The sequence below is a fragment of the Esox lucius genome, chromosome 12, assembly GCF_011004845.1.
Source record: "Esox lucius isolate fEsoLuc1 chromosome 12, fEsoLuc1.pri, whole genome shotgun sequence".
NCBI lineage: Eukaryota > Metazoa > Chordata > Actinopteri > Esociformes > Esocidae > Esox > Esox lucius.
The window spans coordinates 26,200,613-26,214,970 of NC_047580.1; the positions used below are offsets into that span (position 1 = coordinate 26,200,613).

At 44.6% G+C, this 14,358-nt stretch overlaps 1 protein-coding gene across 3 annotated transcripts in view; it reads left to right on the forward strand.

Annotated features, from left to right (window-relative positions):
- The first annotated feature begins 970 nt into the window (after positions 1–970).
- The window catches only part of plxna2 (plexin A2), a 224,199-nt gene continuing 210,811 nt past the window's right edge, over positions 971–14,358 (forward strand). For 2 of the 3 annotated variants that reach the window (XM_034295893.1, XM_034295896.1), the window contains exon 1: positions 971–1,502. The gene's annotated coding sequence lies outside the window, so the exon portion shown is untranslated. Of the gene's footprint in view, positions 1,503–11,332; positions 11,385–14,358 lie in introns of those variants that run through there. The other variant, XM_034295894.1, reaches the window with a different exon arrangement.

The following is a 14,358-nucleotide window of genomic DNA, read 5'->3' on the forward strand; positions in this document are numbered from 1 at the left end:
ATCTCATTTAATCTGTAATTTTTCAAATTGTTGATGCCTTGATACAATAATGTTTTCCTGCTTTTTTAGATCTGCGATAATGTCCTGCCGAGACAGACCTATTGCAGGGGCAGGTTTTCACTATGTAGTAGTGCCGTAGTTTTGCCCATAGGTGGCAGTACTTTAACAGAATTGGCACGAGCCTACCCTGACACTATATCCCCTTAATTGATAAGACTTCTGGGGACAAAATGAACTCTAGAACTGACCAGTTTCTTGTAATGGGAATCACAGGCTAATTGTGCGTTAAAATGACATCTGATTTCACTAGCAATCTTACTAGTTTCCTATGTTTTGCGTTATATATAATTCACGATATTTCCCTGTCGGGAACCCTACACACCACCATTTTTGGGGTTCCAGGTAAAAACCCTTTAGTTCCAGGTAGAACCCTTTTTGGTTCCAGGTAGGAAAACTTGGGTACCCTTTCTACAGATGTTTCTACATTCAACTGAGGGGTTCTGCCTTGAAACACCCGATTAGCTCTTTTGAAACACATTTTCTAATAATTCATAGCTTGAAAAACGTCATCAGTGAAACAGAATAATATTGAATGTATCATTGCAAAATGCTTTTACTGTTGATATTTTAATAGTGTTTAATGCATGGGCAATTAATACAGGGTGCATATAGTTTCATTGCCCATTTAAAGGCCAAAACTGAAGAAAATTAAAGGATTTATCCTAAATTTTAATAATGTTAAAATGTGATTTCTCTCTTGCACATGTATATTTTTACTTATACCGTAGGCTGATTTTACTACTGCAAATTATACTGAGACAAACACGTCCAAACAGCTTTTTTTCGGAGACGCTGCACTGAAACAGTTAATACATGCAATACGCAAATGAGACTGTGCTTCCGAAGTGTACAGGGGGCCGGGTTTAAACGATGTGGTGTTGAAACGGTACTGTACGCTGCTGGGGTTCGGTTAGTGCCACAGCTTTCAATTCAAGTCCAGCTCAGACCTATGAGAACGCGAGTGCATGTGTGTGAATTTGTGCGGCGAGGTTGCTACCCAAACCAGATAGCAAGATAGACTACGGCGGCTGTCATAGTAGAGGGCACCCTGTGAACTAAAATAATTCGCGGTATCATGGGCATGCTGTTGTAAATGTCCATTTGAAAAAAAAAACAATCGGCGTTAAAAGAAGTTACGCGCGTTGAAATTTCGTCGTAGATTAATTATTGTGTCGTAGCTAAAAGCCGTGCATAGGCTTTTTTTGTATCTGTGTGCTTTAAAGGAGGCTGTAGCATATTAGGTGGGTGCAATTTTCTAGGAATTGGGAGTGAATAGGACTACTATAGCTCTAAATTGCTTCAGCATCATTGAGACTTTCTGGTGGTACTCAGAGCATTTTCCGTGGATGTAAGTAGAATACTCCATCACCTCAACGAGAGAAGACCGTCGGCTGTGTGACCAGAATAAAAATGTCATCAAGAGCTCACATTGAAACAGAAAGGTAAGTGAAATCGGTAACCTATCATATTTCGTTTTTTACATAGACAACATCTAAAGTAATTTTGGTTTGAAATGTCGTTGTAGAGGCTGATTGATATTAGGCACATTTTTCCAATTATGTATCTATGCCTTGACACTTCTGAATCACTGTGGCTTTTTGGTCGCAAGGACGTTTTTTAATGTTCTTTATTACAATGGTATATATTGTGATATTAAGCTATTAATATGTATAGATTGTATGACTAGGTCATATTGTCTGTGATTTTCATAAATATCAGGTTGGATACATTTCAGTGGTGTTATTATTTTATTGGTACCGACGACTTTTCGATCAAACGGGAGATAAACGTACGCATGGTGTTACCGTCATGGGTAAAATCATACACATAGCTCCTTCGCTTGGTGATGGGCTTAACAGTCTTCTCTATCACCTTACGGTCATCCTTTTGTCATAATGCAGCTGTCATGAGCTCATCAAACTATTTTGGTTAAGTTTGATATACAGACAATCTTTTGCTATTAATTTTGCAGTATTTTTGCTATTAATTTTTTTGCGGTAGATGAGGCGTCGATTTATTCCGTTTTCCAACGAATTTGTTAGTTTTAACTGCCTATCATTCTTAAGTATTTCATGACTTCCAATAATCAGACCGATAACTATAGCCTAATGATTCTATCGGCATCAGCTCTCCACGCTGACCTTGACTGTGAACCCGTTATTAGGGGTAAGCTAGAGCAGTGCTCCCCAGAGCGAATAGAACAATTTCCATTACAGTGGACATAGATTAGGCTTGATGTAGTGCCTATTTAAAGCCTTGTGCCTCATACAATCCAACATGTGAGAACAAATTGGATTATTTTGCTGCATGTAACTTATTTCAGTTCTTTAGTGCATTGCCCAGGTCAAGGGACTGAATACATTTACTCATCCAAGTGGATTACTTTCTTATCCTTCCCTCTCACTTCCTAATATTCCACAACGTTGACTGTTGATTTATGATAAATGTTCTTGTAACAATGTGGTATAGGCCTATGCCGCAAGACAGATTAACAGCCGCTGTTCCCCCAAAGCCTTGAAAGCAGCTAGTATCTGATGCATTGTTGCCAACTGGCTATAATTTAGAATTCCTCCTCAGCTCTAGACTGCTCATCTGTCGGAGCTCTGAAACAGCAGATGCACTTAAAAATCTTCATTTCCAGCCACATTCATGGTGCATCCACACGTACACACACACACACACACACACACGCGCGCGTGCACACACACACAATACACACTCGTCCGGGCAAGCGCTCATGACAGTGACTCTAAAGGGAAATAAATGTTGTCTTAAAAAGAAAATTGCCTACATTTGCATGACAATAACTTGCATCTGCCCAAGACTGACGGAGAGCATATTATTCGTTGTCCCCATGCTATCAAATGTTGTTGCTTGGTTAAATCAATATATATATATTTTTTAAAGCTTGACCTACTCAAATTGTTATTTTAATATCCTACGCAAAGCTATACAACAATTTGACCCAAGGAACAACCACAAGGGTGGAAATTGCAGCCTTGGAAGAACAAACCACTTCACTCAGCCCTGGTGTGTTTCTAACATTCAGATCATTTTCACCCGGTTACCTCCAGTCCCAAGAAAAAACACAGACTCTCATAATCTGGATTGGTTCTTGCCTTGTCTGCATGTTCGAGGCAGTTAGCCCCAGGCCATACCACCATATTATTTTCAATATCTTAATCAGACCAGATTCCCATTTTCGCTACATTCTGGTGAATACATGACAAAATCTGCCTGCACATGAAGTACAGTCAATTTCATTTTTGTTCTGCTCAGTGTAACACTTTCAAGCAATCTGTTTGAAGAGAGGCTAGAAAAGCATAGCTGCTGAGACTCTCAGCATCACACACTCTTTAATCAATAGGAATAACTACACAATGCTCTGAGAAATTGTCTCCTTTGGAAATATTCACAACAAACCGTCTGGCTGATCTACCATCGCCTCGCTGAAACGACCCCTCTCCATCTCCCCATTCTCCGTCCTCAGCGTGTGTTCCAGTATTTTGATTGGATTTTATTCAGCTGGTCAGGACAGGAAGGATTTATGTGACTGAATTCTGATCTCAGTGTTATTGATTTGCTCATGCCAGTCTAGTACATGCCTGTTTACTGTGAGGTAATTGGTAGGTCTTGTGTGCTTAAGGATAGTTTCTTCACCTCTTTCAACTTTCAGCAGCTTTATTTTAGAGGGTAAATGATGCATCTCAGTGGACACACTGCTGGAGGGTATTTTAGTGAACAGACTGTCTCTACGGGTTTTCTGTTGGATTGGCTGGTGTGTTATTACAGACAGTACCAGTGTAGTCACAAGCTCCTGACCACAGAGGCAGCTTTAGGTTTAGTGTAGGGTCTGAACTACAAGGCCAACCCTGGCTCCTTCATTCTCCAAGTCTGCTGACGTTGAGACTCCCCAATGGGATGACGGCTCAAGAGCGTCCCCTGTCGACCTTGACTCCTTTAGGCACTCAGCGCCCACCAGGCAGAGGTTTGTGTCCAGGGCCAGATCTTAACAGAGCCTGCCCTGGATCTTCTCGACACCAATCAGCGGTCCGCGTGTTACTGCCCAACAGTACATGTTCTAGTTTGTGCTAACACTCGTGCGCGCAGGACAGAGGTGTCTGATAAAGTAGCCTGCTGTGTGTTTTTGTGCATTGTGTGGGTGTCGCCAGCATGAACGCTACCTTCTCTGCTGTGACTCCCTCCTCTGCCGGGCTGGTCTGTCTCCCCAGGCACGCTCACCCTACCCCGTGTAGCTTGACAGACTTTGACAAGTCACTATGCATGCGGGCGGAATCCTTGACCTACTTCCTAATGAGTGAACAGTGCAAACGCATTCAGCGGCTGTGTATTCAACCCCCCCCCCCCCCCCCCCCCCCCACACACACACACACACACAGGCATGGCGACACACCCGATGCCTTGCTAGCTGCTGAGTGTGTTCGAGTCCTCGCTGCTTTAGGCCTCCATATCGTCTCTGCTGGACTGTAGCTTAATGATGCTTTTTGTGTGCGGTTTGTCTCCCCTCACCAGGGTGTTTATCTGAGCCTCCCAGATGACTAGCTGTCACAACGGAGATCTCTATCTCTCTGACCCACACACGTTCTCCCCTCAGACGTTCTACACATATACCTGTGTGTGTGTGTGTGTGTTAGAGAGGCTGTCCATGTTTAGATCGACGTACCAGAGATTTGAATCACCCGTGACACTGATCACGTTGAGTGTAGCCAGGGAAGACGTTTATTTATAAAACGGTTGTGGAGTGGAGGTGACCAAGCAGACCTCGTCACGCCGAAACGGTTTAAGGAATGTCTCCTCGCTCGGTTCCTTGAACTTTGAGACTGGGTGACTTTCCCAGCTCCGGACTCTGGCTGTTTACAACCGGATTTCATTATCTGCCTGCTATGCAGTTCCTATAAGCGTTACGTTCATCAGCACCTCATTTAAAGGTAGCTCAGCCTCTGTTGTCCCTAGTTATTCCATGAGCAGCGGTGGTCGGATGTGTTGCGTCAATGTGAGGAGTGCCCTAAAACGGACCACACGCATCTCATTACAAAGATGCTCGCTGCGTTCCAAGTGCTTTATCGGCTTCACATGCAGAAAGCGTACAACCAAAGCTACAACTTCATTTATGGGCATTAGGCAGTGGAAAGGCCATTTACTGAACAACCCGAATGAAAATTGACCTTTTTTGCCTGGCAAGACCTTGCCTTGCGATGCTGATGATGTCACTGTGAAACTATTAGCATTCGGTGGTTTTCATGGTGTTGAGTGGTTCTTCATGTTGCCTGCAGTGGCTTTGTGAACCATTGAGACCGGTTTGGATTGATGGCCACAGGCCTGTACATTGGTAAATAGCGGCTGGAGTCGGTATGAGCAACACGTAGCACAGGGGGCGGAAATCAATGGTCCTGCTCTGCATTACATTTTCCAATACAGTCACAGAAACTGAATTGGACTCCCAGACAGCTGTTGAGCAGTAGGCTCCAGCCAGTCTCTCTCCTCTCCCTCACTCTCCTCTCCCCCCCTCTCCCCCTCTCTCTCTCTCTCTCTCTCTCTCTCTCTTCAGAAGGCCAAGTCAACTAGGGAACTACTGTTAATTCCACTGTCTTCCAGTGTCCCTTACCTGCACTCACAAAGACTCTGTGCTGACTTGAATCAGTTTTGCCTATTAGATCCTTTTAATGGGATTGCATTGACAGGGAGCACCTCGTCCTGGATCAGTACTATTTTTTAATGTGGACCCAGGACTCGTTGAATCCTCAGCCTATTAACGTCTGCGAGGCTACGGCTCTCCCAGTCTCAAGGGCCTGCCAGCCTGCTGAAACAAAGCCTTTTGTCCATTTGCTGAATCCAACAGATGGAGACACGGACAGTAAATGAAAGTAGTGGCAGAAAATAAAATAAAGGGAATTTAGTGGAGCATGGCAGTGCGGAGCGTTGGCTTTCAGGCCAGTCCTTTGGGAAGCGTAACGCCCTCACATAGTAACATTGGCGCAACATTGGAGAAATGTACCCCGGTCGACGTGGTGCCGCTGTGACTTAGAGCCCCCGGTGTGTGAGGTCCCCGGTCCATGGGACAATCCAAATCCAGGAGCCGGGCTCTTCGCTCCATGACCAAACTGCCATTATTAAGATGTTAATGGAATTGCCTTAATTTCCGTGGGACAGGATCTTTCGTGCGAGCCATTCTTTAGTGCCTCAATCTGCCCGCCACCCTCACCACAATGGTCACCCTCTTTCCGTCCCTCGTCACCGAACAGACTCTTTAAGCATTCACCACCATCTCTGCATGTCTCTGCCCAGACCCACTCTCACTGTTTATCCCTCCTGTCACAAGCCATGCTATATTTTACCTGCTGTAACAGAATTACCCCGCGGCCGCAGATAAGAACAGCAATCATGGCAACAGGACCTCCAGAATAACAAGTCTGCCTGTATGTTTGTTAGTGAACTTCACTTGGGCTGTAAGTCACAGGCGGCCTGTCAATCTGTCAAGCCGAGCACCTAGGAGGCTTGTTTTTGGATCACTCAAGAATGGGCTTCAGTTGTAATTTGGGTGGTTCGTACTTCCAGAACCAAACGTTCAGGCCTTGCCTCTTCCTCATCCCCCTGCTGTTTGTCGCGCTGAGACTGTTCCCAAGGCGTCACGACAGCCTAATCAAAGGGTGAAAAGAAGGGGAGAAGGACTTGAGGCTCGAGCTTTACATTGAAATGCTTTGACTTTTTCAGTTTTCGTGAATGCCCTGAACGCATTGTCTCGGCGTTTCCCCGTTCCGTCCTGATTGAATCGAAGTCAGTGTTGGCCTGGAAGCATCAATAATCAATTAGCCTGTGTCATGGGAGGATGTGCTGTTTTGTTCAGTGTGGAAGTTGACAATAAGTGAGCGACAAAAGGGAGAGAGCGTGTGAGAGGCAGGTTGGAGGGAGGGCGCTGTGCACCGACGCCAAGGGGTAGCTGACAGGGGCAGACAGTGCTCCAATCCCAAATGGCACCCTATTCTCCAGGTAGTGGTCTCTTTACACTGGTCTCAAAAGTTGTCCACTAAGTAGTGAAGAGGGCGTCATTTGGGACGTGTTCAGTGTGTGGGGATATGGAAAGGGAAGTGGGCACTGGGGTGGGCAGTGGGCAGAGAGGGCAAACAATGTCCATGTGCCACATGCTGACGGACTCAGCAACGCCCCCTGGTGATGTGGATGGACGCCCTGCCTGGCCCTGCCACCATCACCATGGTTACCGCACACATTAGGGAAAACGACTGGCGTTGGTCTGGCTTGTCTAGTCTCATGTGCTGTGAGAAAGGAGTTCCAGGCCAACGGCAGCTTTGTCTCTACTCTACACTACTCCGACTGCTGTCCAATTACAAGTAGGGCATTTACAACCTGAAAAAGGAGTGTATGACATCTCCATTAGCTCTTTTTCATCCATTTCGTGAAGTCATGTGTAATTTGCTGTGGCACACAACATCTAGTTAAGCTTTATGTTTCTTCACTTGGAAATTGAGCTTAACGTTTCTACAGGGGAGGCCAAGGTAGGCAATTAGGGACATTTTTTGAAGGAGTGGATGGTCAGGGGGCTGGAACATAATTATAATAATTAGAAAATTTAATTTGTACACTGCAAATGGATCACAACGAAGCCCCAAAAGAGACTGTCTTTGGAAATAACATGAAACTTACCTTGAGTACACTGACACAATGTGCCTTATTTTATCAAAAGAAATACTTGGAAAAAGGTCTCTTTCTTCTCACTTTGCTGAAAAGCAATAAAATAAACATGTATAGATATAGATACTGTGTACTGTATATAGATATATATATATATTTATGAGTTTGTGAGAGTGAAATCACCTGTTGCTTACCTATAGTTAATGTCTTTACATTAGTTCAGATTACTGCAAGCTGTCCTGATTTCACCAGCCTCCAATGATATGCCTTCTCTTTTATTTTCTACTAAGTTCTGGAGAATGAGAATTCCCTGGTGTGCTGCCCTTGCCTGGTCCTTTTGTGCTGGAAGGCCGGGGCTCTGTGACATGTAGCCACCTGCATCCAAGCTGTGTGTCAGTCTGATTTGTTACAATTCTGAAGTCAGCAGTGTTCTTATCTCTGTGGATAGTGCCTTCCCCTCTACCTCTGAACACATCCGCTGCCTTCAGCAGAGCAGACCAGAGATAACACTCCCAAACTAATTCCTGGGATGAGATAGCAAGAAGAATACCTCAAACCAAAAGTCTCTCTTTCCACCCCCAAAAAAGGCTCAGTCTTTCCTCTCACTTTCAGATAAACACTTTCTTCCCACTGTGTCGACCAAGACAAATCCAAGCATAGCAATGATGAAAGACCTAGAAACTCAAACTTCAAACTGAAAAACCGTCCTATCTGGCTATCCGGCTCTATGTAAGGTTAGGTTTGTGTGAAAGTCCGCTTCAGGCAAACAGTCACAGGCCCGGCAAGCTGCTGGCTTGCCAGGACGATTGGCCGCGCTCCTTTAAAAACATGGAGGGTCCATTCTTAGGCGTTCAACACTGGGGCGTCCATCAACAATCTGAAACGGAAAGCTGGAACCTTGCAGTCAGACTGGTGAAGTGTATTTTAAGAGCTTGGAAAAGGCTTGTCCCGGGTCTATTTTTTCTGTTTCTGATTCTGAATGTCTAGGCCGAGGAAACTGATATAGTCTCTCTGGGATGACTTGCCACAGACAGTATGCTATTGCATTTGTAAATACATGACTCTGACCTGCAAATGGATGAGTAAAAAAGCCCATGTTGGTTGGTGGCCTTTTTTAAAGAGGCATGTGTCACTTTACGCTTTTAATAGGTTAAGGTGGTGTGGGAATATGGCATGCTTCACTTATAAGGAAGTACTGTATAGCTAAATATGGTGTTCTTGGTAAAGATTTAATTTGCTCGGATTTTACACTGCCAGGCTTTGGAATTCACTCCCTGCTGTGGGAACCTGTTTGGGCATTGATGGGTGAACAATCAACAATGAACATAGTTTTTTACTCCATTCTTGTCAGCCATCTCATCAAATTATGTCTTGGAAATAACCATTGGGATTTGGGTAATTAACTAAACAAATGACACTATCGTCTTTAAAACCCTGCAATTTGTTCACATCTTGCCAAGCATTACAATTCATCAAGATCAAACCATTAGAAGTGGGTTTTTTCTTTTATTTTTTTTACTCCACCCTTGCTTTTTCCTTCTTTTTTAGACTGTCTGAAGGAGACATAGAATAGAATTAGCATTCTTGAATATTACCATGGAAATAAGTGCATCACAATGGCCGACAATCATTGTGAGTATACCAATGGGTTTAAAAGTCAAATTGTCAGTGTGAAAGGTTCCAAGCCACTCTGTTCCTATGGTAAGAGCTCTATGAAGCAGCATCCACAGTGCCACAAATGCTATCCTGCCATTGTCATAGCCAACGAGACACGAGACATGACAGACGCATAGCCGCGCAGGCATTCTCCATGTTCCAGGCTCCAAAAGAGACAGAATTATTACAAACATAAACACCTCATAAATTGCAGCCACTGTGGAAAATAAATAATCTAATGAATGGTGACATCATGTATAATTCATTGATGAACAGCAATGTGGGTCAAGCAACAGTGTTTTTTTCTTCCTTCTGTAGCGTTTAAGAGTGTGACGGGGAGAATTATTGCATCTAAGACAATTACCCTGTGTGGTGTGTGGAGCGTAGCGTTGACAGCGCTGTCATGGACGCTGAGGACAGGAGATCCTGTGTGTTGTCCATGAAGACGTTGATGAAATATGACTGCTCTGAAGCAGCGCTGCCTGCCTGGAGGGAGAAGAGACGAGGGAGGAAGACGGTGGGGGGGGGGGTGGGGGGGTGGATGGGGGACAGGCAGGTTTGTACTTGAAAGCAGTGGATGAATACTGTATCTGCCTGCTGTTGTCTTAATCTGCAACAGTTTGGGATTTGGGCCTAATGCCATTTTAAGCCTGACACACACCAAAGGTGAGGAGATGAGATCTGTGAGATGGTTTTGGCATGGGCGCGTATTTATCTCTGAGTTGGAGTGCTGATCCAGGATCAGTTTAGCCTTTAAGATGATAATGAATTGACAGTGGGGGACCTGATCCTAAATAAGCAGTCGTTCTATGAGATGCCGTCTGCTGGGACTGCCATTGACATTCTACAGGACGGTGTTATTCCCAGGTAGTTACTATTCATACTCTGGTTTTAATACACGACCGAAGAGAGACCAAGTGCTGCTGCTGTTTTGGTATGGAAAAAAAAAAATCTCATTACTGAAAGCCTTGGAAATCTTGTAAGAACAGCTATTTAATACTGGCTCTGCACGCTGACCAAATACTAGTTGCACTCCTCTATGAGAAGACTTTCTATTTTTTCATTTGGTTACAGAAGGAACATTGTGTTCAACTTGACAGAGGTGAATAGGTTAGATTAGTTTTCATTTGATTACAAAACCCTTCTATGTTAGAGAAATAATAATTAGAGTTCTGCTTTTTAGTTCCTGAAATATTTATCATATTTTATTTGAATTGTTTTATTTGAATTGTTCATGCGTTGCTATAGTTCCATCTATCATTGAAGAGGGGTTTGTTAACTGTTAAGCAAAATATGCTTGACAGTGTCATTGTTGATCAAGAGAATTAAGCATTCATTCCCTCTGTTCTTTTATGTACACAATTCTGCTCTGTCTTTTCAAAGCTGACAATTAACAGCTTACAATTTCTGCCTCCTCCTCTTTCTCCTCCTCCTTCTCCTCCCCCCTCCCCCCTCCTCCTGCTTCTTCCTCTGTTCTCTCTCTTGTTTGTTTGGGAGGGAGGGAGGAGAGAGAACTAGCGAGAGTGGGTTTGGTGGAGGCCTGCCAGTGGAAGCAGACATGTCTGTGTGGCTGGAAGCTTCTGGAAGATGTCAGCATGTATTCACCTGTTAAGGAAGAGCCACTGTGTATGCTCCTCCCTGTTAAATAGAGACTCTGGCAATGGAACAGTTAAAGGGGAGGGGCTGTCGGTTGGCCAGTGTGTCTGTCATAGTGTGAATAGCTTCAGCACACATACACACACCTATTTCCTAACCAGACTGCAAAGCGCTCTCCTTTCAGTCCAGTGGCAGCCCGTCAGCCTGTCCCCTCAGCCACTGAAGGGACTGATAAAGGATACAGTGCCTTTGTTTGCCGGCTCCATCACCATGGGTTACTGTATCTGCTGTCTGCTCTGTCTGTATAAAGGATTGGCAGATTCAATGGATCAAGTTGTGAAATATTCTAAATGGAGGCTGGCCTCAGCACCTGAGGTGAAGTTTATATGAAGCACTGCGTCAAGGTAAATAGACCCCGCCCCTCCCTCTTTACGTTGCTGTGGCACTATCAGCCATTAACTGCTCTCAACCCAGGGACAGGACAGAGAGACAGGATTGGCTTAAACTGTGTCATCTCAATCCTGCGCTTTGGTCAATGTAATGTTCCCTTCTGCATTGCAATTAGGTATTTAGACAAGTCTGTGAGGGTGTTAGTAAGCTGGTGTGGCTGATCCATCGCTCTCCGTCTAACCTTCAGCAGCTTCCAAATGGACAGTGACAGACAGCCAGACCACAGGTTAAGTCAGAGGTTCCCAAACGTTTTTCTTTGGGGTTGAAGCCCACCATAACCCTTGAGTGTGGAGAGATATTAAAAACAGTTCTTAAAGACCTAGTAGTTCACGTTTACGCTGAACGTTTTCTCAGCACTAATATAATATATATATAATTTATATATATATATATATATATATATATATACACACATACAGGGGTGGACAAAATAAGAAACAGCAGATGGAAAAGGACTGTTACTAAATGTAACTAACTAACTAATTACAAATGCAGCTACAGAGGTCACATTATGTTGATTGCCAATTAGCAGTACATATGCGTCAGCTATAAAAGAGGTCTGACAATTAGCAATTAGATATTTCCGTTTTCAAAGCAACCTGAGGCACTTAACAGAGTTCCAAAGAGGGCAAATAGTTAGTGCCCAAAACAGGTGCATTGGTCACAAAAACTTAACAGTTATTCAATATGCCGAATATGGACCAGTTGCATCAGCAAAGAGGGACAGTGGTTGCAGGTCAAAGCTGAGTGACAGGGCTAGAAGGACACTTAACAGGAGAAGGGCCACTGTTTGACTAGAACAGCAACAATCCTTCTTGGAATGCTGTCACACAAGTCCTGAACTGTGTGTACTGGGATATTGCACCATTCTTCAAGATTAAAAGCCTCCATTTCTTTGAGGGATGAAGGAGATGGGAATCGACTTTGCACTCTGCACTCCAGAACATCCCATGAAGGTTCAATGATGTTCAGATCTGGTAATCGGGGAGACCGTGGAAGGCTTTGACGTTATGCTGGTGGTTATAAAACCATTCTTGAATGTGTTTGGCAGTGTGTATGGGGGCATTGTCTTTCTGGAATATTGAAACATCCTGAAGGAACAGTGTTTGCACTGTAGGGCGCACCTGGTCCTGTTAACTGGCCTTATGTTCCATGGCTGTTATACAACCATGCGGAGCAATCATAAGACCCAATGACTCGCCCGAGATGGATCCCCAACCATGTTTTACAAATAGGTAGCAGACATTATGGGCATCCTTTGGCTTTCTCTAAATGTAAACATGTCCGTATGTAGGAGATAGGGTGAACGATGACTCATGAGACCATATTACTTATTTCCATTGCTCAGGTGTCTAGCTTTGTGCACTGGCCTTGGATACAAGTGGTGTCTGAAAGGCAGCCCAGCCATGAATGCCTGGTTTGTGAAGCTCACGACGTACAGCTTTTGTTGTGACTGGGTCACAGAGGTCTGTGGTAATATTTTAGGGTTACATTTTGGGGAGTTGAGCAACTATCCTTATTAGGTCCATGCTATTAATATGTTGTTAGGGGGTTTCAATCATTTTGTCCACCTCCTGTAAATAAGAACCTTATGAGTTGGATTGCTTTCAGCTTCCATATTGAAAGAACGGAAGCACGGCATCCCCCTTGTAGCCTCAACAGAAGCCATTTCACTGGCATGTGTAGTGTATGAGTGACATGCTCAGGGCTTTCAGCTCTGTCTTACCGTGGGTGTTAGGAAGATAGCTGCCATTCATGAGTCAGCCTGATGAGACAACGATCTGTCAAATGGTTCAGTGCAATTTCAGATTCAGTAGTAGATCCATTGTAGCAATAGCAGAGGCGCTGGAGTGAGAAGCGCTGGGATGAGAGAGACAGAGACAGAGAGAGAGACCGAGTCAAATTCTGGTTGAAGGTCATGAAATACTGGGTGCATATGTCTGATGTTCTTCACCCATTGTGACTAAGAGGTCTGTCAGTGACTGAAAGCCTTTCATCTGGGACTATGAAGGAGGAGCCAGTAGACTGCCACTATCCAGCAGGACCTGCCTAAAACCTAGGACCAAGCCTGCCAAGACCACACAAAGTCAGGAATACAGAAGTGCTGTGTGGGCTAACTGAACCTGGCGATGACAGACAGCATCCTCAGCCTATGGAAAAGCACGGCTGGTAGGAAACAGCTTAGAAGGGCCGCGGCAGGGCTGAGAACCGGCCTGGGACGCCGGATTGTTCCCACTGACATTGAGTCAAACAGGAACAGGAACTGAACTTAGGAAGCCGTATTCGGATGGAGGTAGGGAGTGGGGTGTTTTGTAATAGACATAGGGCTTGACTAGGAAGTTGAAGTGCGATGAGTTACTCATCGTACGTGACCGCTCTCATCGCCCCTGCTTTCACATGGTCGGAGCAGAGAAGGAGTTAGCATTCGTTAGCATTCACTAGCATTCACTAGCACTAACATCTTAGACTGGGAGAACTTGTGGAGGTCTAAAATAAGCAGAGCTGAAGCCCTGTACTGCTAATGATCCTACTGCTGGTTGTTCATCTGGCTGGGCCCTGGCTGATCCACCTGGGATGGCTGATCCACCTGGGATGGCTGATCATGTGTGTATAATGAAATGGGAGTTAGTATTGACCACCATTTCTAACGGGTAAGAAACCAGCCGATATGAATCTCTCTCCTATTTCCTGTTTTTGTAGGTTTCTGCTGGGTTCGTGTGATTCTGTGATGTGCCAGCCTGCTGGATTGTCTTTGAATGGCAGCAGGGAAGGCACAAGTGTTTAGTTTGGCCGGGACTACTCTACTGTAATTGCCAATGCCAGCCACAAGTCCCCCCCCTCCCCCTCCCCACTAGAGGATGTTGCTTATGACAGATTAGATACGGTCACTGTAGGGAGTACAGGGGCTTGTTGTGTAGCTAGTAGCTC